This window comes from Melanostigma gelatinosum, assembly GCF_949748355.1.
Source record: "Melanostigma gelatinosum genome assembly, chromosome: 3".
NCBI classification, from domain to species: Eukaryota; Metazoa; Chordata; class Actinopteri; order Perciformes; family Zoarcidae; genus Melanostigma; species Melanostigma gelatinosum.
The window spans coordinates 4,755,732-4,781,798 of NC_136636.1; the positions used below are offsets into that span (position 1 = coordinate 4,755,732).

Here is a 26,067-nt window from a genome sequence, read left to right on the forward strand (position 1 = left end):
CAGTCGTGTGCATTGACGAGCCGACAGTCTGCAAAACACTGAAGGTTCAAGGTTTCTCTTTATTGTCTTTGTACAACACTGGATTGGGCAAAACAGATGTAGCGTAGTCCCATTTTGCTTCATGAGGAAAAAGGCAACACTGTATTATACATGAAGCTGAGGAGTCTCTGAGGGAAGACAGCTGATATTTGTGTATCTGTTGCCAGATGGCAGCATGGTGAACATCCACTAATGAGCGGTGGGACCCCTCTGAGGTCAGATTTACAAAGTATCTTATTACTGGAAATCCTCCTAAACGGCAACGTAAATAATTGAATCTGAACTGGTGATTGTGGAGACAGACGATAAAATGACCACCTGTCCTCGAGATTATGTTTATGTACTTTGTTGCAGCATCAAATCCATCTGAATTATTTTATGAGGGAACATTTTTCATTGACAAGCAGATGTTTTTCAGCACTCAAACTCAGTGAACTCTACCTGCTCAGCACCAAATGGTCGACCAAGTTAGAGACCAAAACATCGTGCAACATTAAGCAACTCAGGAGTTGGTGGAGACCAAAAACAGAGCTAAAAGAGAGTGCAAGCTACTTTAAATGATATATTTCTCAATGATAATGCTGCTGTGTATCTGCTGGATGTGTAAATAAATCACAGTTTGCTCACAGATTCACCGCATCAACTTATATGGAGATAATATGTCAATGTTGTGTTTACAGCTTGTTTCTGCTGCCCCCATGTGGCCAGTAACAGTATTACGTCACATTGCATTCATAATACAGGAAATTAACATTCATATTTTGTTATAATACTATTAATATGGAAAGTATACATAACCACCTTCATGCATTTCACTTACATGAGCTCGTTTTTTTCCTTCTGGTTGAAGAACTTCAATTAATCAATCAAACTTTATTTATATTGGACCTTTTGAACAAATCAAATGCACTTTAACGTGATTTACAAGCCATTGACAACACTTGGAATGATAAGAAAGTAAAAAGTAAATACAATAAAATAGAATAAGATGATTCATAATGATCTACGACAAAACAAAAGAGTAGCTTTGATTGAAGAAATGATAAAATAACAATAAAACCACAAAGATATGAAACACTACATTGTTTTCAGTTTACATTTTAAAATATCAATATTTTTAGGTCCTCTCAAATCGTGAACCCTTTCAAAATACACAATAAAAAAGAACAGATATTAACGTAATTCAGGCAGACATTTTAATAATATATTACAAATCCTTGCAAAATATAAACGACAGCATTTAATCCCATGTAAACATCATCTTGAGAAGGATGTGTTGAACGGTAAAGTACGTTGATGTTTCGTGTACTTACTGCAGAAACAGTATCTAAAGAGGACTGTATGTAAAATACAGTTGTGAGGATGAGCAGCTGTGGTTGGCGGTGACTGACGGTGACTTTAGGATCAGTGATGAGAATCAGTAGCTCTCCTTCTTCTGCAGTCGGTTTGTGTTGAGAGTGAAGCACTGTGCTGTTAAATGGCAGCTTTAACCACCTCTCTGCCTCTCTGTCATTAGCATAGCGTAGGAGGCAGAGCTGATTGAGTGGCCAGTTGGCAGTCAGAGAGACATTTCTTTTCACATTCTTTGTTCGTGTTCTGCAGTTGGACCAGAAAAAAATCACCATTTTTGAGTACAAACAGTCTCAGCAAAGTATAATCTTCATCTCTTACTGATAATGATGTGACCTTTGCTCTGAATCGCTACATATTAAAAGGCTTCGATCATATCAAAGGAGTTGTTTTGTAGGTTTTTTACCAAAACAGCAGCTAACGAGCAAAATAAACGTGAAACAAACCAATCAACCGATAAAATGTTTTAAAAGGACAAGTATCTGGTGGTCTCCGAAGGTTTAACACATATCAAGATACACAATATTCAATACACCGCTATTCAAACTAGACTTTTTGTTATCGGACTCAGCTGAGATTATAGTTGATATTTGTTATTGTACAGTTGAATTAAAGTGTTTTAGTTTAAACTGAGGGTAGCTAAATAAAAAAAAAAATACATTTACCCTTTTATTTGAAGTATTAAATACAAAATTAAATTGTGACTTTGTCGAAATTATAAGGTACTAAGTCACAATCATGACAAACTATATTTGTCATAAGTGTGTGACATTTTCAGTGATATTTGCTGATATTTTCAGCAGTCCATCCTTTTCATCTGTTCATTCATTTTTCTGGTATTAATGGACCTCCATACACCGGTCCACAGAACACCGGATCACATCAAGTCCAATTTGCTGTATTTGTGTATTCCAGTATCAACGTTTCATCTGCACCATGATCAACATCAGTGTCTGACCAAGAATTCACAAAACATAACCACTTTTATCTCAAAATGTTACGAGCTTTTTTTGTCATTGTAGGTCGACTTAATCTCGAATTATTACTGCTTTGTCTAAATATTAAAACTTTTTTTCTTGAAATAAGGACTTTATTCTTTAAATATTATGACTTTTTCTCAATAAATTTCTACGTTATTCTCAAAATCTAAAATATGACGTTATTCGCGAAGTACAACTTGTAACTTGAAATATATACTCAATTTCAGAATGAACTTCATTCTCAAAATATTACAATTTTGTATTGTTTTTTTTCAAAATACTAAATTTCTTCTTAAAATATTACAACTTTAACTGGAAATATTATCACGCTTTTCTCTAATTGCTACGACCTTTTTCTGGAAATTATTTCTGAAAATATGATGACTTTATTCTTGAAATATCTGATTTCAATCTTGAAGTAAAATGATTTTTTTTCTCAATGTATTCTAACTTTATTCTCTAAAGTATTCCCCCAACCATAAAAACAATACAATCCGAACACAGCCTAATAAACTGCAGTGGGCAGTAATGAGCCTCCATACTTCGCTCCAGATGTGTGTTTCCTTTCCTTCTTCTCGGAGGATTCCTCCTCTCAAGTTTCCAGATCTTCTTCATGGATCCTCACCCTGAGGCTGATGTTCTCGATACCGAGGGGGAACCCAGTTTCTGCCCTATTACCTAATTAATTCATAGATCCACCTTAAAAACTGGGTAATCCCGGGCTGGTCCCTCCCTCTCTCGCGGTCTCCACTAAGCACTAGTTCACTTCCCTCTCTCTCAGTTTCTCCCCTCCTCCCCTCCTTTCCTAGCCAGGAAAAGACGCCGACCCGGACTTTTGGGTCTTTCCTCTGGTCCCTTGTTTGAATGTGTCGGACCCCTCCAGTCCTCCTTCACTGGACCTGCTCTTTGTTACCTTTAACCCTCCTCTGATTTATATTAGAGGAGAGAGAGAGAGAGAGAGAGAGAGAGAGAGAGAAAGAAAAGGGGAGTATTATTTCTCCCTTTTGAACCGGATTGATTTCTGACTGAGTATCTGGATTTGTTTCCTTCCTCTCTTGGTTGGTGGGGGGGGGTTTGCCGCTGCAGGAGCTGATGCTACTGTCAAATAAACTGGTTTAAAACGTCGGAACAAAAGGGACGTTGAAGATCTTTTTTCTTCACCATCCGGGTCTGTCAATCAAATTTCCACCACTGCAGTTGTCAAGTTGGAGCCCTGCTGGGAGAAATGGACAAACCCCTCTAAAACTGCCAAGACGACACCAGCCGCAGGACGTGATTTGGACAAGGACACCTCGAGTGGAGGTAACGTCTATTGATTTTGTTGTGTGTGTATATATATATATGTTTATGTAACTTTATTCAACAATTGTCCGATTTCTTTTCCCGTTCACTTGTGACCGAGAGACGAGAAACACAAAACGTCGTCAAAACGTGTGTGTGTGTGTGTGTGTGTGTGTGTGTGTGTGTGTGTGTGTGTTTTAAAAAGGAGTCTGTCGTGTTCCCAGTTCACCGCACTGCTTTAACATCCGGGTAAGTTAACGTTCACGTTCTCAACGGCTGTGTTCTTGTTACCTTGACACCCCACTTACCAGCAACTGAACGGGCACATTTTGGGGTTTTCCCCACAGGTGTGAGCGCGCGACTATCCTGCTCATAACCTGCATTTTATTGTATTTTTTTCCAAAGATTAATCTCCGCAGCGTCTCACAAACCCCGAGGCTCGTTTTCTAACCCCCGTTTCTCCGACAGTTAGACCGGATACGTGCCTCCCTCAACGGTCACCGCTGGCAGGTCTCCGCTCAAAAACAGATGTGGACGTTAAAACGCTTTTCGACACATCAAAAACACCGGTTAAAACATACACTGCAGCATTGTGCGATGGTTTGGAAATGAACACATCTACAATACATCTAATCGCTCTTAATTTCGGTGAAATATTAACTTTTACGCATGTTACGCAGTGCTTTCGCTGCGATTCTCGGTCGCCCACCGCTGTGCGGATCCGTTAGTCAAGTTCTAATTGCAGTGACACACGATGTTCGTACGTGAGCAGGAGGCACGCCGAATTAAACATCTGTTTCCACTGGTTCATAACGAGGCTTTTAATATCCATAAACAGGGTCACGTCCGCTACTCAAATGGTGAATGTTGTTGGGATAGTGAGCTTGTGAATGGGGTGTTGTGTCGGGTCTCCCCGGGCACGTATATCGACCGTTGCAGTGGTTGCGAGGCAGGAATCGGACCAAAGCCTGCGGACGTTCTTTCCGAGTGTCTGGAAACAATTTGCTGCCGTGTTTCAGTTTCCCGTGGGAACAGAAAGAACCCCCCCCCCCCCTCCCTTTGTGTCGCCGGTGAATTACACGGTCCTCTGGCAACTTCGTGGTTGGGGAACACTGGTTGCTGCGCTGCAGTTGCTCCTGCTTTTACAATGTGTGACTCGAATGCGGCTTTCTTTGCCGGGTTGAGCTTGTTGGTCTTGTTGGAGTGGTTTGCCAACATTTAAGACTTGGTTGTGAATACAGTCGGACTTGCTTCAGCTTCTCCGGGAAGCTGTTTTATAATGGCTGTGAACCAGAGGGAGGAAGAAGAAGAAAGACGAGCGTTAGCGAGCTCGTTTTTATTTTAATTAAGCTCCGTCCTTACGTCATCCGCAAGGATGGGCGGATGGGCACCAGTAGCAGCTCCTTCTCCTCCTCTCCTCCTCTCATCCATCTCCTCCTCCCTTCTCCTCCCCTCTCTATCTGGGTGTGTCCCGCCTTGTTGCGTGAGGAAGGAGGGGGGATCCCGCATCTTGGCTCAATGGTGACTCCTCCTCAGCGTGTGACCTCCAAACGAGGGCATTTGCTCCTTCAGGTTTTCCTCTGCTGCTGTTTGCAAAAGGAAATGGAGTGTTGCTAAGGAAAACTTTGACTCGTCTGTTTGTTGAAATCTGTTTGAGGGCGACGATGACACGGCGACTCTGTTGTTTACTGGAATCCAAAGGGAAAGAAATGAGCTTGTTTTGATGGAAGGAGCTTGTTTTCTCTGATGGATTCATGGTGCCTCACCACGTGTGAGTCAACGTCTGTCATCTGCGACCAAAATGTGTTAATATTAATTTAGAAAGCATTCACCTTGTCCTGTGATGTTAGTCAGTTAATAGATGACGGCCTTAACGGTCGCTACACCACCTATAATGTGTGAGAAATGGCACCTCTGCTCTTTTCCCCTAAAGGTTAAAGTTGTCATTTTTTGATTTAAAGTACATTTATTTTTCATGAAGTTTGCAGAGGTGGTCTTTGCTTCAGGCAAGGCGGCCCACGTCCTCTATAACTACGTGAAGCCATTAGTCCAGAGTCATTTTTCAAGAGGAATGGCCAACTCGACCTGCTGCTTTCCTCCGTTTTATACTGAAAACGTCTTTTGGTTTTTGAACTGTTGGTCGGACTAATCCACCTTTTGTGCTGGTTGAGCTGTGATGGACATGATCACTATATTCTAACCTTTTACAAGCTAATAATCAATTGAATGAGAAAATATCAACCAGATTAATTGCTAATGCAGTTGACAAAAAACAAAAACTGTCAAATCGGACAGTTTTCAGCCGCCTTCAAAGAATACACAGGAAGTCACAGAAATAGTTATATCCTGTTCGATACGATCTGTAGGCTGCTTGTAGTTTACAGACCTCAATCTGATTTATTCATGTGTGTTTGTAAATATATATTTCTGTGAAAACGTATCTGCATTGTATGCTGTCCTTTGTTCTTTTTGTGTCTGCCTGTGAAACACTTCTCGTTTTGTATGAATAAGCTTTATTATTATCAACCACACAAGCTATGTTTTTAGATTAAACCTTCGTCGCACAACATGAGACTAATAGCCACTAATCCAGCATTAAATATTACAGTTACACGGAAAAATATGATTTTCTACAAAACGTGGTGTTTGTTGTCAAATCTAAGAGCCAATCAGCTCTTTGATCCGGCGACAGCCAGGCGTTTCCCATCATGCATTGGGGTCATGCAGTCGGTGAAAAGGAACTGAGATCAGACTTGTTTTTGGCACAGGATGATGGATGAGTATGTATGATAGATGGATGGATCCAACATTTCATTGCAAGCTGCCGGAATGATCCTCATAAACAATGCTGTAAAAGAAAAGGAAAAAAGAGAGCAGCTTTGGTGAAAATCATCTCTCCGGCCTCCAGCCGAGGACGTACAGTCGGGTGTGTACCTGGAGACAGATGAGTGCTCTGCTTGTGTCTGGAGCTGCTGCTGAGGTCCAGAGGACGACGGGAAGAGACGGATGCTGACTCAGCGTGTCTTTGTCTGTCCTGCAGGAGGTTCGGGTCCCCTTCAGCAGCAACAAGAAGAATAGATTTAGTATTTCACTTTGATTTATTTTCAGTCAGTCAGATTCAAAACGGGACTTTTTGCACCCCTGACAGCACATGATGGGATGTGTGGCTGCAGTGGATTGTGGGCGATCGAGGCTGTTGTCTTTTGAAGGAGCTGGTTGCTGCGTTTCCTCGTGGCTGATGGATTCCTCCCCGTGTGATTGTCGAATGTTGGTTTTCAAAATGGCTGCGGCTCTATTAAGAAGCCCTTGCGCTCAGATTCTAAATGCACTGTTCTGGAGTCGTTACATTTTACACCCTACTTGTGCTTTTGGGCGGCCCTCGGTATATCTAGGCATTCACGCAGCTCTCTCTGTGCATATGTGGTTTTCAGTGTAAGTGGGTTTGTGTTAACACCTCAGAATGAGGCTGCAGACACGCATGTTGGTGTGATCTCAGTGATTCAGACCCCAGATGAAGTCTAAACCACACGGGACCTTCTTTTTTTCACATAAAACCGGGACAGCATACAACAATAAAGTGATGAGAAGAACGGCTCTGTAGCATACTGAGCGACTTCATCTTAGTTCATATCAATACATTACTTAGTAACATGTCTTGTTTTGTATTACAAATGTTTTTGCTTTGATGCTTTTATGTTTTGCTGAACATTTAGTTTGTTTTTATCCTCGACAATATTTAATTGAGACTGTATTTATTTTTTCCAGTTGAAATGACAAACTTGGCACCTGTAGTGAGTAAACACCGTCTAGATGACTCCTGCATTTTGAGAAATCTTCCCATCATAAGATGTGATCAGAATCAGGTTTAAGGAATAAAAATAAGCTACGGAAAGGAAAAATAGAAAACAAGTGCTCAAAGTCAACAACCATAAGTAGGAAATAGAAGACTGCAAAAGAGAACGAAGAATAAACAGAAAATGTCTGTCGGACATATCTGATATGTCTGTATTTAGATAATTGCTTTTGATAAAAACCCCGCTATCACATGTATCTGTAATTTTAATGAAGGCAGTTTGTTGCCAACGTGGTCCCTGGGAAACTGACGGACCTAACATTTTGTAGACCAAATGATTAATATATATGTATATGTATATATGTATATATACAGACACACTCGTACACATTTTCTTCAAACTTGATTGAGAAACGGTTCATAGGCAAAATAACAGAAATGTCTGTTGTTGTTCTAGTGGATTTCTAAACCTGTACAATCAAAGTACTTCATCACATCCATGCAAAATTCCAGCAAATTGAATATTGTCGTTATTCTTTATAGAGATGTAGGCACAACATTGGATAAAATCAGTCCCCGGTACAAACGGAGTGACCGTTTTACACAGAACGGTCTACAGAACATCAGAGCTGACCCTAATCTGTGAGATGATACCGGGTCACACTGTGTGAGATCCAGAGGGTCACGCTAGAGCAGCCATAGTACGATATCGTTCACAGCTCAGCGAACTGACCAAACACACGCTGGACGCTACGCTCGTGTGGACACCAGTTTTATTTTTTTTAAGTCAGTGAAATGTGGAAACCCCACTGCAGACGGAATCCCTGCCTGTGATCCAGATCCACTCTCTTACATAAGTTCACATCAATTATTAATGGCTCTGTTATATTTCAGATATGGGAGCTCTCTGCTCAGTGTTTATGGTTATAATGGAGCTGTTGGCCTTTATCATTATTTCACAACCCCTGCTGGCAGAAGAGGGTTCACCCCAAACCAAAGGAGAACTGCTGACCTATGACCCTGTGTGATGTTTTATGTGTAGCTTTTCTTAAATGGTAATATTAAGTGGTTCATTTTAGAGGTTCGCTGGTTGAGAATAAAAACCTCCTTTTCCACGAGTGTACCTGGTCAAAGTAGGCGCAATGTGCGTCGCATGCACTGATGCTTCAATTTCAAAATTCTATTTGGATCTGTAATCACCTTCGTTGGCTGATAAACCAGACTCATTTATTTATTTATTTATTGATTTTATTGGTGGTCTAATTAATGTTGACAACCCGGAGATGAGACGAGCAGAGGACCTGAACTGTTGATTAGAAATGTGTCCGATCCTCCTGAGACCTACGTGACGGTCACGGAGCGGTGCTTCTTCTTTGAGCACACTTTTAACCATACGGAGTGAGCGTTCATTATCTACAGCCGATACAATCTTCTAACGCCGTACATTTCACTTTGCTGATGAAGAAGAGCGAGGGTTTGATAAGAGATGATCACCGGCGCTTAAAGGATCCAGATATTTACAGAACTGTGAGCTGAATCCTAACTGGAGCCGACTGTCAGAACCAAACCTGTTTGTGCCCGACCCGTCGCTTTGATGTCGGTCAACACGAGCAGCATGAGCTGTGTTGTTTACCACATTCAAATGAAGTGGAAACATCTGACACAAACTGGTCTGAACACGAGCAGACAAAGCAACGATCAATCTACAGTAAATATGAAATCATGTGATTTCATGTGATGTGGGTGCGGTTGCTTGTTTGCTTCACTCATCCTCCCTTCTGCAGCATGAAGAGCTAATAACAAGTTCATCATCAGGACGAGGAGTAGGAACATACAACGATGGACTAAATAACGTCACGGCTGCAATGGAAATCCAGATCATAGGACATAAAAGATATAAGATACAAAACATGGTGCAGTCTTTATTTTATCATAATTCATTCATCATGTTGATCCAAACCCTAGAGGAGGATCTCTGGGAATCGGTCTCTTTGGTTCATTTTTCCCTCTCAGTGCTCTAACTTTAACTTTCTCATCTCCTGAAGGTGGAGGTGCTGCTGTGACGTGTGTGTGTGTGTGTGTGCGCCTTAATCCCGATAAAGCCGTGGGTGCAGAGAGGTGTTGAAGCTGGTTGTGAATGTGATGATCTGCAGTGAGCTGAGCTGTGTGTGTGTGTGTGTGAGTGTGAAAGTGTGTTGCATGTGAGTGTGTGTTTGTGTTGCATGAGTGTATTTGCTGCTCTGTGGGTTGTAACGGTGCTGAAGAGCTTCAACAGTCGCTGTGAGAATCAATTATCAGTTTGCTGAGCTCTATCAGCTGATATTCAGTCAGTTTAGGTCTTTAGGACAAAGATAACATCTGTCCCGTCTCCCCATCTGCACACCTGCGTTTACCGCCTATCACCATCGGGGCCACGAAAGAGAACGAAACTGAGATGCTTGAGATTGTAACTTTATACATTAAGTATTAAACTTACTGCAGTAAAGTGTCTCAGCTCTGAGCAGCTGTGTAATTCATAATGGTGTGTGTGTGTGTGTGTGTGTGTGTGTGTTTAAAGCTGGCAGCTTACTTGGCATCCCTCTGCAGCATGTTAACTGATAAAGATGAGAGAATAAAGAGAGCGATGCTGAGAGAGAGAATCAAAGAGGTTTTTAGCAACAAGCCTGCCGAACTAATACACCCTTCATTATTTCATCACTGTCTAAACTGACACTTTTAGAAATCCAGTGCCCTAAATCTGTTCTCATCCTAAACTAAGTCTGTCTGTCTGTCTACGTGCACTGTTGTATGCTGGTCATTGAAGACTGAACATATTGTCCTTTAGTTCATTTATCAGTGATCTAATCAGGAGGAGCTGTGATGACTCATCACAAACTGTACGCACAGGTGTACTCACACTCTCTTTACCTGAAGAAGACTGTGTGTGCATGTGTGTGTGTGTGTGTGTGTGTGTGTGTGTGTCAGAGGTATCCAGAGAACGGCATTGGTCAAAGGAGGAAGAAGTGAGCAGATGGAGAGCCAACAGGAAGTGAGGGCTCGATGGTTTCCTCATGTTGTGTTGGCAACAGTCAGGATTTCACTTCCCTGTGCTACAGCCAACAGGGTGTGTGTGTGTGTGTGTGTGTGTGTGTATCTTTTAAAACGTGTTAAAGAGACAGTTTCCTGGACCATGAGTCAGGTGAAAATGACTTATTTCTGCAGCAGTACACCTCTCCGTTTGTCTTCTGATTTAGTCTTCTGTCAAACTGTTCTGCAAAGCTCTGCAGCTCCTCTGGAAGCCGTTTATGTCCATAATCCAGGTGTTTGTTGGTTCAACGCCGCCCCGTCTGCAGGGAGCTCGAGGGCAGATTGTGATGGAGCTGGGCGGTATAGTCAAAAATCTACGTTTTATTGATCCAAGAAATGATCTCAGCTGTATGAAAAATAATGTTAGGCCCGTTAAGCTTCAGGGAAAAGGAGCAGTGGAGCCACATCACACAGCACAGGCCATACAGTTAATGAGTGATGCAATTTACTACACTGACAACAAGATCTGATCAACAGTGACCCTCGTTAACCGATCATTAACCGTTAACCGACGAGCTTGCTGCCTTGCTGCCTTGCTGCCTTGCTGCCTTGCTGCCTTGCTGCCTTGCTGCCTTGCTGCCTTGCTGCCTTGCTGCCTTGCTGCCTTGCTGCCTTGCTGCGGTTGAAGGGCCTAACAAGCTGCAGCGATCGTCGATGCACAGACGGGTTGAATCCGTCATTTACTCTCCAGCTGCAGCGTTTGTGCTAAACAGGCAGCAGAGACCCCAGTTCACCCGACTGGGAGAGTTTCTCCATCGGATCATTTGGTTCAGATGTGAGGTTGTCTGCCGTGTCTGCCCGGTGTAATGTGTCAGGGTTCCCACCAGTGTAGCGTGAGCCCGGCGACCACCTGTGTGCGTGACGATGGGTATGAAGTTAGCGGTAGCGTAGCTAATGCGACAACTCCTCAAGGACTAAGCGTAGTTCCCGTGTCTTGCTAGCCTGCTGATTTACAGTGAAGGGGGTCAGGCTCACTTGAGATTGATTGTTGACGTCGTACGTCCACTTGCCAGTAACTCATCAGAGCAGCGTGTCGCAGTGCCAGAAAAGATTAACAGGCACATTTTGGACAGCTGGAAGAAGAGTCGTATAAAACCAAAGATCTGTCAGGAACCCTGCGCCAAATCCAAGTGTGTCCTAAAATCTACCGGTGGCACCACAAACCACTATCAACACAATACATTACATTACAGTCATTTAGAAGACGCTTTTATCCAAAGCCACTTACAATAAGTGTATTCAACATCGGTTTTCGAGAGAACAACTAGTCACAAGTGCATCTCCTTTCTTCAAACAAGCATCTAAGAGCATACACCAGCGCCAACGTACAGTGCAGAAACAAACTAATGCAGTAAGTGCCACAAACTAATATGAATACAGTGCAATACGCTAGTATGAATACTAGCTTATTGCACTGTATTCATATTATGTATCCAAGGACATTGTGTCCACACACCGTTGCAGAGAAACACAGCATCAGACGGCTGCTACTGACCGTTTAGTGGAAACAAGTTCCTTCCAGAGACACGGCAAAAAGGTGCTCCAGGGCATCACTGCCCATGTTTAGTGCTGTTGATGGAGAAGACGTCGGCCATTTCACTACTAAGATGAGGACATATGCAGTTAGGCCGAAGTAATGCAGTTTAATTCATGACCTAGAAAAATAACTTCACGCTGCAGTGCATCATAATGTTTTGCATCTGTATTGTTTTCGTATTGCTTGTGCACCAGATGTGTATTCAAGAGAGAGGGGGGGGGGTACACACCCTTTTTATACAAAACATATTCAAACACATTCCTGTCGTGTAATGCATCCACATGTTTTTAAAACCACTAAAGCTGGTCAAGAGATGAGATGAGTCAGGATCTGGGAGGCTGAACAGTTTTATGGGGAATCCCTGCTGACACTCGGTCCTGGTTCCTGTTCAGACTGCAGACGCTGCAGAGAGTCCCTGCTGGGTTTTGTTTTTTTCTTGCCAGCCTGTCAGTGTGATGACCGGGAGCTCTGCCAACAGGGAACTCTGCAACACACACACACACACACACGTTACCGCCATCCACCATGTCTGGATCCTGCCCAGACCTTCTGGTGTGTGTGAGAGAGGGGTGGGCTGGGTGGAATGCAGTGTTTGTGTTGGAGGGCTGGGTGTGGCTCTCCACTTGGATCATGGTGAACTGCACACAATCCACACACACACACACTCAAAATCTTTTGGCTCTCACTCCCTCTCACTCTTTCCCTGTCTCTCTCTCTGTCTTACTTTCCCTGTCTCTCTCTCTTTCCCTCTCTCTCTCTCTCTCTCTCTCTCTCTCTCTCTCTCTGCGCTGTCTCAGGGACAACATGAAATCTGTTGAAAGATTAAAAAAAGAGAACCTGAAGAAGGAACAGGGACCTGCTTGCTCCTCTGCTGTTTGTGGAGGAGGAAGCCTGAGTTGATTCTCAGCTGTTTCCTGAATCAGATCTGCTTTTCATTTCAAAGTTCACAAGAGGGAAAAAAAAGCCGAGCAGGAGAGGCACGTGAGAGCCGTGCGCTGGTTGGTTGTCCGTGCGGCGCGGCTTCACATTCACAACGTTGTCCTGCGGCTTTGAATGTGTCGAGCTGTTGTTCTGCTTTCAGTGGTGTGGGAAGGACGAGACGATGCCATTGGTCTTTGCTCATTCGTCCTCGAGCAAGACACAGATGTGTGTTGGTAGTGAAAGAAAAATGTTCGTCGTTTGGGATGAAAGTGGGTTTGGAAATATAATTCTGCAGAAGTAAGAGCTGAAGTTGAAGCACTGATGGAAGTTGAAGTGTTAAAAGGAGTTAAAGCTGAAAGTGGTGCTCAGACAACGCCTTGATTAATCTATTAGTAAGATAAATGTCAAATCTGAAAACCTCTTTGTGTCTAAACTAAACTGTGCGTAAGATGATGTGAACAACAGATCACTTACTGCCGTTGCGTAATGGCAGTTTGATGGTAGACTTGACAAAATGCACTGATCTGCTGTGATGATCTGAGATCTGAGCTGCACTCATCGTCCACACACACTAAAGGCCTCTCTAAGCATTACTACTTATTTTTCCACACCAAATCTGCTCAACAACAGTGTATAGCTCCTCCAGTGCTGTTGTTTAACTTCAGTCTATAGAAGTGGTTCATAAGATGTAGTGTTTCCTGAGCCGTTCTCCCTCACCAAGCTAAGCTTTATTGCGTAATCTGGCAGTAAAATGTGTTCATGTGTCCATTTAAAGTTTCAAAATGACCCCCCCCCCTGACAAAAAGTGCAGAAAATACATCGATCTACTGCTGCAAATGAACACCAGACATTTCTTTTGTCTCTTTTAGTTTGTCCCGTTTACTCATCATTTCATTTTGATGTGTTGATCAGATCCTTATATATTTACACCATTCTCACCATCACCAGCCCTTGAAACAGGCACCATGCATCCTCAGGTTGGGTTCCTGCAGGACGCTCTGACTCCCGTCTCTATGCTGTAGATCCTCAACCCACCGAGAGAGAAACATGTTTCCTTTTATCGCCTCCCCACGTCAACATTCCTCCTCCTGTAGCGCTCAGCTGCTCTCTGATTGGACGGTGAGATACACCTCCTCCCCATAAATGGCAGCTTGTGTTTTCTACTCGGCTCTCCGACAGCCCAACAGTTCTTTTTCATAGAAACCCAGGAATGTTTGGTGTTTGGTGTCCAACTGGTGTTCAGCCCAACAAACAGCAGACTGTGAGGCGCTTTCTTTCCACGCTGCCCCTCAGTCACAAGATGCTCCGCCACCAGTCATCACAGGCTGAGTAATGTTGTTTCTCTCTCTCTCTCTCTCTCTCTCTCGCTCGCTCTCGCTCTCTCTCTCGCTCTCGCTCTCTCTCTCGCTCTCTCTCTCGCTCTCGCTCTCTCTGCGGAGGGCTGGAGGAGGCTGATGGGTGTTAGGATTCCAGGAAGTGTGAAAGTCAGATTTAAAATCAGAAAACAACACCTCCACTCCTTCTCTATTCTCGGTGGGGTAAAATAACTGAATCAGCGACAATAAGACGAAGACACTGCATGAAGTGAGAGGGTAAGCTACATGCCAGTGTCTGAAAACAACAGGAAGTTACAGTTTGACCCACTTATCAAGCAGCAGCCGCCTCGACTGCTGTGGCACACGGAGGAAGCGAAGGTACTTTAAAACACTTAGTGCCAGATTGCTGCTATTAACTTCAACGATGTCATAACTCCATCAAATCTCAGCACATGCTACATGCTACGTATTCGGGTCCAGTGCTAATTCGGCATTTTTGGAATGGCGCAAATTTGCCAAAATTGAAAAAAACAGGCCGGCGGGTGTTGCGTTGTGTTCCTGCAGTGGAGGAGGGCTGACGGAGACACATTGGAGCTCCGATGATGGAACCTTCCTCCTCCCGGTTATAAAGTGTGTTTGCTGTGAATCTCTCAGTTTGACTCGTGGACTGAAGCAGAATCAATCAAACGGACAGCGGGACTCTCCTGAGGCCGAGCTGGACGCTCCGTCACTGTACAGATGAATGATGGTCGTCATAATGACTCCTGTGCTCTGATGGAGACCCGAGCCCGTCATCCGATGCTCACATTGAGCTTTTTTTTTTACCTGCTCTGATTGACAGGAATAATGTTGCTTTGTACATATTTTCTTACAGTCTGTGCCGTATATGTTCTCTAGTTAACAACAATCCTGTCCCTGAATGTCATTAGAAAGAGCAGAGATCGCTGTGATGAGGTTGGGGGCTTTCAGGGCTGCTTTCACAACAATGGACTTATCTCGTATTCACATCAGATATATGAGATCAGATGTTGGCGCTGTGTGTAAGCTCCACTGAAGTGTGTCCGACCTCCGAGGAACAGAAGAAATGCTCAGCTTAAAATAGCTCTACATTTGGCTCCATGAGGAGTTAGAGGAAGGAAACGACGTTGTTTTTATTGATTGGTGTCTCCACAGTGAAACCAGAGAGCTCAGTGATACTGAAGGCCTTGATCCACGTCTGTAGTTTTAAGACAGCAGGAGATTTTCTTAGATTTGAATGGCGGCCTGTGAAGACTACACTGAGATCTAACAGACAGTCGGACATAAGAGAAACCAAGCTGGTCAGGTGTACAAAGCTGAACTGAACCATTAATATTGCACATATAAATTAAACCTGTTGGTAGCAATCGCGATCATATCGTATGACGAGGCCTCTTGTGATTTCCACCCAGACTTTATATATTAAAAAGAATAAATCTATCGTCATTATTTATATTTTCACATTTCCACCAGACTGCACCATCGTTAATTCAGTCTCTTTAAATACGTAGCATTTGCTGTGTGATGTAAAGTGCCCCTTCTATAAAAAATATATATTATTCTGGCGAGGCCGCGTGCCCCTGCTTTAAGACGTAGGAAACCCTGTACATGTGGAGCTGCTTTTATAAGATTGGTGGCGTTGAGTGCAGCGCGACAAATAATCCTAATGTCACCATTCAAACTAAGAAACAAAGTGACAACAAGTGACAGGCCGTCATGTGCTCTGAAGCAGCTGTTTGTTTAGTAGCTGCTGCTGCGGAGCGATTTGTGTCGATAAAGTTTGGTGAAAATGAGAGAGATCATCGTGTCTTCGGGCATTTGGAGTGTTCTTCTCTAAATGTGGACTTTGAATTGAGACAGAACACCAGAACAGACGATGACACCGACTTTAAATCACGATGAACGAGAACGGTTTCTCCTTTAACAACATCAAAGTGTGTGTGTGTGTGTGTGTGTGTGTGTGTCTCACACGTTAGATAACAGCGGCCGTTGATAAGCAGGGCACACCGAGTGGGACACGGCAGCGTTTTCCTCCTGAGGTAAATGTAGAAGAAGAAGAAACTGAAGATATGTCAGCGCAGGGCTGCAAACACGGTGAACAGCCGGAGAGAGACTGAACAGCCCCGGCCGGCATGGTGCAGATATCAGAGCAGTCAGCATCATGTGACGGTCTGAGAAGTGCAGGACAACGTGTGTCACACTTCACTTTGTCTCTAAATGTCAGAAGTCAGTGTTTCCACACGTCAACATGTCAGGTGACCTCTGGCTGTAAAAGCCACGCCCACCGTGTGTGACGTCACCAGGAGAAGCCTGTTCAGCTGCATGTCTACAGGTAACCTCTGAATACCTGTTGAATATCTCTACCGGGTCATTTTTAAAGAGTGGATCAGCCTAATGAGGGTGAGGATCAATATCCTGATAATCAGAATGAATTTACGTTTCGTCTGTTTCTCTGAACAATGGAGTTTAATTGTTACGTGAGAGGCTCAAACAAACAATGATGCTTCACAGAAACTTTGACGTGTCGGCCTTCAGTTTGACAGCCGGTGTTGAGTCGGCCATTCAAAACAATGGATGTACTTTGTGTCGGTTTGAAATACACGCTTCCTGGCAGAAATCGCTGAGGGCAAACTTTCCCATGTGCTTTTGGCCTTAAACTTGCAGTTCAGGTCAGACCTTACTGATTCATAAACAGCTGTAGGAAGCAGCTTATCTCAGACTTTTTGAAGAGCAACCCTGTATTAGCCTGACCACAGACCAGAAGCCCCCACATCCACTGCACTGGGAGCACTGGGAGCAGCCGGCAGCTTCCTTTTTGTCAATCAGCAGCCGACTGTTTCTGCTGCTTATCAAGAGGGAAATGTTGAGCTGTTCGGGCAGCAATCAGCGTCTTTCCTTCCTCCGTTTGTTTGTCTCATTTACACAACCTGCCGTCACTCTCGCGTTCAGTCCTTCCCTGTTTACAGTCTGATATTGTGTTACACAGCCGACTGTATGCACACACATAAACAGCCAGAGTCTGCTCGCTGCAGGTTAGACATGTAACTGCCTTCACTTTACAAAGAGACTGCATGTCAGGGTTCTGATATCTTTTTTTATTCAAACTACCGTGCCGTGTCGAGGGAGTAAAATATTCAGATTATAATGATCTGTATTTAATTTCCTCTTCAAGCTATTTGCTCATGGTATATGGAAGAGTCAATGGAAGATCAGACTTCTCGGTGTTGGTTTGAAGCCTCGGTGGGGTTTTTGGTTTCGGGGTGCTATTGCTGTCAGTATGCAGCTTAGAGGAGGTCAGCCGCCTCCGGACCCCAGCTGCAGGGGCTTTCACCTGGGCCGTATCAAAGCCGGGACACCCTGCGGAGCTCGTTAGCTGCCAGAGCTAATTGAGGGGGTAGGGGGTGGTGGTCTTTGCTTCACAGATGCTGACGCACTTCAAAGGAGTTCCCCTTCAAAGAGCACGCAGGTGAGAGTGGGAATAGGAGGAGGGAACATGAATAAATGTGCATAAATTCATGCTCAGTAGTTTGACTGAGTTCCCATACAGAGCAGAGTGAAGGAACCTGGAGAAAAGTGGCCAGTCACTGCTTCCTGTTGAATACTGATACTTAAAATCATTTGTAGTTGAGTTGTATTTAATTTCTCTAAAACTTTGCAGAGCGTATGTCACATACTGCAAACTATGTGGCCACGTGAGCTTCGCACCCATAGCATGATGAATGAGTGTTGTATGTCCTTGGCTTTTATTGTGAAAGGTAAGAATGAAGGAGTGGATCTGGTTTGTGCTGCCTTTGTTACGGTTGAAAGGAATAATAAAGTTACACCTGCGACCTGCTGACTCATCAGCCACAGTCTTTACAAACAAACGCTCAAATTACAAACTGGTCGTGCTTAACATGGCATTTCAACAATCCCAGGTTCTTCAGTCTGACATGTTAGCTGTTCTTTAACCAGTCAGCAGTGAATGATCCGTCCAGTCTACGTCATTTACAGTCGACAGAGGAGCTGTCGTACTGTTCTTTAATAATAACTTACCAGATATTTTTTTGCTATTCGGTCAGTAAACAAGTTATAAATATGGCTCGTTAAACTAAAACACCGGCAGCGTCTACGGCTGCAAGCTGTGTTAAGTACCACAGGACACAAACACAACTCTCGAGTTTGTAGCACCTATTTTTGAGTCTATGTCTTGGTGTAGTTGTAACCATCGAGGTACTTGTGTGCTCGTGATGTCTCGCTGGTGCAACGTGAAGCGATGTACTGTGTATATCCGGCCTCTAAATATTGGGCCATATGCTAACGTGTTCTACTCGCTCACTGATAGCACACGGGTCTGGAAAATCCGTTTTATTTTGGTCACATTTGTGATCTGGTGGTTAGTGACCTTTCACAGTTTGACACTCCGCCGTACGTCCGTTGCTAAACTGCGTGCACACACACACGTACATCGTTCATCATTGTTCACAAACTGTAAAAGGGTCTGTACATAAAAAAACCCAAATGGCCAAAATTGTGCCATGAAAACGGCCAAACATCAAAGGGACAGTGCTCTAAATCGTTCAACCACCACCGTGTGTGTGTTTTCCTTCATCTGCTGCAACAATGGAGGCTTTTATGTGACTGCTGCTCCTGCACAGTCGCACCTGGGGACCGACACAGAGGCTGCTGCAGGTCCGTTTCACTGGATTTGGGTTGTGATCAGTGCGGATCAGGACTCCGCAGTGACGAACAGACTGAGCTTCAGGCTGTGAACATGATTATCAAACGTCTGGACGCTCTCCAGATGTTGCCCGGTTCAGATCTAACTTCTCTCTGGCGACGCTCTTTGGATGAAGCACATTTCCTCTGTGCTGCCGTCTCCTTTGTCCTTCTGAGTTTAGAGCGTATCGGCACTCGGCAGCGTCTCTCCTGACGCCTCTTTGTCACTCCGACTTCATCAGAGTCCGACCAGCAGTCTGAAACCCAACGATGTTCCGTTTACTCCAAGAAAACAAGGAAGTGGATTCTTGAAAACCCGATAGAAGGAAGTAAATTCCAGAGTTTTGAGTCGGCTATTAAACATGTCTCAGTAGCACTTAGTTCTAACAGTGTGGGCCTGCTAGTGGCAGCGAATGACAATGGAAACATCAAGGACTCATTAAATAACGCAGACCCTTGCAGCCACTTGGATGAGGACAGTGTCATTATAATAAACAAGATTTTATTCCACATGATCTTAACGTTGGAAGATTCCGTTAACGAGCAGCGACTGTGTGTAAAGATGCAACATGAGGTCGCTAACGGGAACAAGGAACCTCTCTGTCTGCTGCAGAGAGGGAAAGACGGAGGACAGTTGAGCTTTATCTCTATGTGCAACTGAAGCGGTCAAGGAGACGGATGCAACGCACACACACACACACACACACACACACACACACACACACACACACACACACACACACACACACACACACACACACACACACACACACACACACACACACACACACACACACGTCTGACTATAGGGTGACCAGTTCCTCACAAGACAAGTGTGGGACAAAGAGTATGTTTGTGTGCGACAATGTGGGACACAGTAGCAATGCTGAGATGGTCTGAAGAATTAGATTTAACATCTATGTAACTTAGGAAATTAAAAATGTCTGTTCTGTCCCTCGTAGCTTCTCTGTGCTTTGCTGTGTGATTCAGTAAGCAGGCTACTGGTTAGTGTGTGAAGGACTTCAACTTATTTTATTTGAATGCTACTTTCTAAGCTCCTGCAATCAGTAACAATAATAAAATGATAATATATATATAGGCCATACACAATACAATTATTAATAAGTTTCAGACGCCTGCCCTGTGTCTCTCTATTAAACACACAGCGAGCACCGTGGTGCTCCGTCCTCCTCTTCACTCTTGTGCTGCTATAATGCTTAAAGGTGGCGCTTTGCGGGTGTCGGGGGGGTTCGGGTGTTTGCTTTCGTAACGGGTCGGTCATGTGCGTCCCCGTACCCGCGCATCACGTCTTCATGACGTGTGCTTTTTAAGGGTGACTCTCAGATTTCCTGTTGGGCGTAGCGGAGCAAAGACGGTGACGGGTTGACCCACGTGTGCCGCAGTTTGATTGGCATCAAACACGTTCCTGTGATGACAGCTTCCATGCTGTCTTCACAGCTGTTGGATAGAAGCCAGATGTTAGAAGTGGTTTGATGTGTAATATGTAGGAAGCGGAACAAGGGATAGACTACTGGTCCCTCTATCTCCAGCTGATCTATAAGGAGACCTGATGGCGTCTCGCTGTTGTTTTGCAGATCTGCAACCTTTCCTGTCGCTCAACGCGCCGCATTACTGTTCCTCCAATCTCTGCTTGTTGTCGTTGTGAGATTACAGTGATCATGTCTGTACTTGATTGTTCAGTCTAGATTTTAAGATTTGTTCAGCTTGCTGTGTTTAGGGTTCAAAAACACCACAATACTACAAACAAACAGAAAACACAGAAAGGTTTGAACCCTTGAGTTCATCGTACTGTGACTTTCTCTGATCGTGTCTAACTGCGTCTGTGAAAACGGATGAAAGACATTTTTAAAGAGAACATACCATCAATATTCATTTGATTGCACTTCAGATGGTCTTCTAATATCAAACCTCGTGCATGTAAATCCATATCTGAAAATCTTAGACACGTCTTCTTGTATGTATCCTTCAGCGTGTGTTCGCAGACATCGGGGGGGATTGATTTTTATTTTCATACAGCTGTTCATGATCTCACTTTCATCATTCATCGTACGTATCACGTTTCCCAGCGAGAGCGCTTGAAGAAGCACTGATGGCTCAGGCACCAGCTGAACCTTGAGCAAACACTGGCACCAGCTCAACCGGTCCGACTCCAGTTCTGTTCCGGCTTTCACTCCAATCGGGATGCAGAGAGGAGCTGCTGTCAGGGGTTGAGCATCCAGAGTAGGATCAAAAGTTCAACCCACTCTCACCCATTTTTCCATTTACGTAACGTGTCCGAGAGCAATCCCATTAAATCCAGTAGAAGTTATCAGGACATGCAGAATTGATTTGCTGCGGTGCTCTGACCTTCCTGTGAGAGCAACAAGAGGTCGTTTGGTCCAAAACGCACTTGCGAGATAGTTTGATCACATGACACCTGTCCCGACGCCTCTACCTGGGCTCGCCTAGATTTATAAAAAGTCTTTAGTGGAAAGTCAAGTTCCCTTTCTCTCTGAAGGATGGTGACATTTTAAAAATCCTAGATAAACTGATTTCTGCTTGTGCGTCATTTTTAGACACACGTGTGTGTGTGTGTGTGTGTGTGTGTGTGTGTGTGTGTGTGTGTGTGTGTGTGTGTGTGTCTGGGGGTGGGGGGTTGCACATTGCAGTATGATCCTCTGTAATTGTCCATACAATGAGCATCATTTACACAAACTAAACTGAGACAAACAGCCGTGTGTGTTTGTGAAAATGTCCCGGAAATGATTCCTAGATCGACTTGTGTGTGTGTGTGTGTGTGTGTGTGTGTGTGAGTCACGCTCCACAGTGAGTCCAGACCCCTGCCTCTCGGTCTCTCTGCAGTGTGGGGATTTCCTTTTTCCACCCTGGTCACATGACTGCAGATATGGGTGTGGTCTCCTGCATTCCTGGCTTCTTGCGCTCTCTTATTACTCCATCTAGCAAGCTGCGACACTCTCTGTCTCTGTCTCTCTGTCTCTGTCTCTGTCTCTGTCTCTCTCTCACTCTCTGTCTCTGTCTCTCTCTGTCTCTGTCTCTCTCACACACATACATCATTGTCTACTCTAGACCACACACACACAATGTCATTGAATCATGTCACAGACTTCAGACAGACATGTCTACATGCAGTGTGTGTGTGTGTGTGTGTGTGTGTGTGTGTGTGTGTGTGTGTGTGTGTGTGTGTGTGTGTGTGTGTGTGTGTGCGTGCGTGTGCGCGTGCATGCGTGTGTGTGTGGAGGAGGGAGGTGCAGGCTGCTGCTTTAGTATGCAGAGCAGGTGTGTCTGCAGAGGCAGAGAGGAGGAGGAAGAGGAGGAAGGATAACGGCAGCTGAACAGAGGGGTGACGGTCACGTGTTTCCTCTTTAATGTTCATGCAGTCGATTCGTGCAGTCTCCTTGGTGTATAATATTGTGAAGTTGGTGAATGGGACCGTCTGTCTTCTGTCTTCAGGGACATCGTGACCGTCTCCACCAGGAGGTGTGTCCGGCCTCCCAGTCACTAAATCTTGTTTGACGTCCTGGTTTCATAACTGCGTGATGATGAAATAGTCCAAGCTGCAGAGAAGGAGGGGCGATGAGTTAGAAGAGGGAGACGGAGATTAGAGACATTTTGATGAGGTCGTATCATTTACAACTTTGTGGAAAGCCTTCGCTCATGTCCCACTTACTGGCCTGTTTCCGGAGCTTTTGACCACATCACCACGGCCTTTTTCAGCGAATGGAACCAGTTCAGTTGATTTTGGGTGTGGAGCTTCAGTCACATGATGTTGATGAGGTTGTTAATGGAGAGGTCTTTACTGTAAGACGTTCTCTGGTGCTTTGAGTGTTGGATTATTGACAACAGCTGATTGATGCGCCCCTCATGAGAATTTAACAAAAGCCTTTTTGGTAAAATGTTTAAATGAGTGGTCCAGCGTTCTGCCATGTTATTATAAATCGCTTCCCCTCACGGCATCAACATGGAGGATGTGATGTTCGTCGGTGTGACTCATTCTGCTTCTCGCTTTTTGTTTAGTTTAACCAAATGTAATCCTGACTAGCGCGCCGAGCGCTCTGCCAAAACACACATCACGGCCTCGCCGAGGCGGATTATTTCTGAAAACTGTTCACGTGTGAAACGACGTGAGCACATTTTCAGGTGTTTATCAAAAAAGGTTTCTGTCCAAACTAAAAACACCCAAACAAAAGAAATGTATCTCCTCTTCTTCTTCTTCGTCTTCATCTTCGTCTTCCAGCCTCTGCTCCACATTAGCATCGGGGTATGGAGTGAAAACCCAATGACAATAAACATCCACAAGTCATAAACACGGGAATCTTTCCATCTCCAAATGATACGAACACAGCATGAAACAGAATGCCTGCTGGTTTGTGTTGTCAAACAGCACACACACACACACACACACACACACACACACACACACACACACACACACACACACACACACACACACACAAGCTGAGTGGTTGGCAACATGGTGGCGGCAGCATAATTTCATCTGGAGTCAACAACAAACGGATAAGATGGACAGAGAACAGACTCACTGTCCCCCCCGCACACACACACACACACACACACTCTCTCTGCTCGTCTTATGGCGGCATAGATGCTCCGTCTATATATAGAAAGGGCTAAAGTCCTGACATCACTTCCTGTCTAGCATCTGTAACTCATTTCAGTCTCTCATTGTCTTTTCTTTCTGTGATGAAGTGAAACTTGTGCTCATCTGGTGACTCAGTCGTTCTGCTTCACTGATGAACCACAGTCACCTTCTGCATTTATCTTCTTCCTCAGTTCTTAACCGACTGGTTCAAAACCAGGTTCCAATGTTGAAAATGTGAGGGACGTCTCAGCTAGTAAAGGTTTTTAGTACCGTGGAGCAACCGTCCAATCAAAGACTGTGTCAACAGGAAGTGGCTGCATCCTCAGCTGTAGAATAAGAGTTTTTGGGGTCAGCCTATGTTCCTCTCCTTCTTTAGATTTCTAATGTAAGAGTGTTGATATGAATAGGATTTCAGATGAGCACATGAAACTCATTATGACCTGTCGGTGTAATTACCACAGCTACATTTTTATAAGACTAACTTCGTATATTCTTCTTTCCTTCAATAATGTCTATTTTAACAGAAATCAAAAAATAAATCCCCGCAGTGTTACCTAACAGAGGAAAGTACTGTTGAACTTGGATTTCCAATTTTGTTTCCCAGTCCAGAAAAGCGTCGGTGACCCTGTGATCTGTGAATCTGTGAATTTGGGCTCTAAATATTTAGGGTAGCTGTTTTTCTTCGGGCACCTCTGCAGTCTACTGTTTAGATGGAGGAGGTTTAAGCTGTGATTAGTCAGTCCGTCGTATGTTCAGTGAAGTGAAGTTTGACAAAGAGCTTCGCTAAAGCGACACGTTGCATGTTGATGATTCATCATTGTGCTCTCGGCACTGAAACAGGAACTGGTTCCCATTTAAATCTGCACTCGTCTTTGATGCTAAGCTTCCAGTGTATTGTACAAGTGACTGGTGGTTTCTTCTGTTCTTATTCAGCTGTGGATCAAAGGGATCTCTGTCTCTCTAAACCATTGCACAGCGTTTCGTTCTCCATTTACAAAACAAACTCGAACGCTGATAATAGTTTCAACTCTCGACCAGCTTTGCCTTTATTTCAAAATAAGAGTGCGCTGTAATTTGAGAAACACCAGGATTAACAAATCAATCCTCAAACTAATTTCAAGGAACGAAACGGGAATAACTTTAGCCTGACAGCAGCACATTTGACAATCAGGGCCGTGGTGTGTGTGTGTGTGACTGTAACGCAGCTCGACAACATCACCATCAACAAACCCAGGTTGACTTACAGGACGAGAGTTTAGGGACTGACGAAGAGAAGCCATGAAAACAGGAAGCAGTTCTTCAGTGTGACGTGAAGATCAACTGTTTCTCTGTTCGTATTGTCTTCACAAATCTTTTCCCTTCTCTCCCTGTAGAACAATCGCTTTATCTAATATCTAATACTAATATCTAATATCTAATATCTAGTGCTACGTGCTACGTAACAGTGTGGCAGAGCTGGTGGAGTGTGTGTGTGTGTGTGTTATCAGTGTGTGTATGTGCACGTATTAGTCTGTGTTAATCAAACACTTGCTCGTTAAAGCACACACACGCACACACACACACACACACACACACACTGAGTCACATGACGGGCAGGAAAAGGTCAGTGTATGTGTGTGTGTGTGTCAGGTCTAAAGGTAGGAATGCTCCCCTTTGGACTGAAGTGGGTGTGGTGGTGCAGCTCAAAAGTGGCACAAACTCTAAAGGTGTGTGTGTTGTTTGTGTTACTCCACCCAAAATGTGCCCGTTGTGTAGTTTTTCTTTCTTTCATAATTCTTCTTCTACGCTTCCCACAGCTCACAGTAGGATCACGTTTCTATGCTCCGACTGTTGCGTTGGAAAACGTTGCTTTAAAAGGTGAAATACTACGACACTTCAACACGCTGCGCTGTATCGTGAAGCTGTGTTGCTTGAGCTACCATCAGATACACTATGAACTACAGCAGGCTGGTTGTTTTTAATGGTTTACGACGGTAGTGGCCTTAAATGCAGTCTTAAATTCTTTGAGATTCTGTCGACTGTGATTTGTTTTGTGCGTTAGCTGTTACAGTAGCAGAAGATCCTGCACACTTGTGTTCACTTCATCAGGTAACGTTGGGTTCCGGTGCACAGATTCCATAAGAGCTCTGTAGCGAGTGTTTTCTGCTGCGTGTTAGTACGTTAAAAGGCACATTAGGACTTAATAGCGAAGGACCGCAGCTCGGTTACACGGGGCTCTTACACGTCCGTAACACCACTCACCCGTCTCCACACCAGCGCCACATTACCACTAACCGGAGTTCATGCTGACCCGTGAGAAAGTCATGTCACGGTCAGTCATGTAAAATGCATCAGCGTCGATGGACCCTGCACTCATAAACTAGCCTCGCTCCAGTAGGTCGACTAGCTACTACAACTTATTACTGCACTAGTAAACTCCGTATTCTAGTCTCTATTGGTATTTGATT

General features: G+C 44.2%; 1 protein-coding gene across 2 annotated transcripts in view; it reads left to right on the top strand.

The window, feature by feature from the left end:
• Nucleotides 1-3,209: 3,209 nt before the first annotated feature.
• The window catches only part of LOC306775412 (plasma membrane calcium-transporting ATPase 1-like), an 81,109-nt gene continuing 58,251 nt past the window's right edge, over nt 3,210-26,067 (top strand). For both annotated transcript variants that reach the window (XM_079265834.1, XM_079265835.1), the window contains exon 1: nt 3,210-3,671. The gene's annotated coding sequence lies outside the window, so the exon portion shown is untranslated. The remainder of the gene's footprint in view (nt 3,672-26,067) is intronic.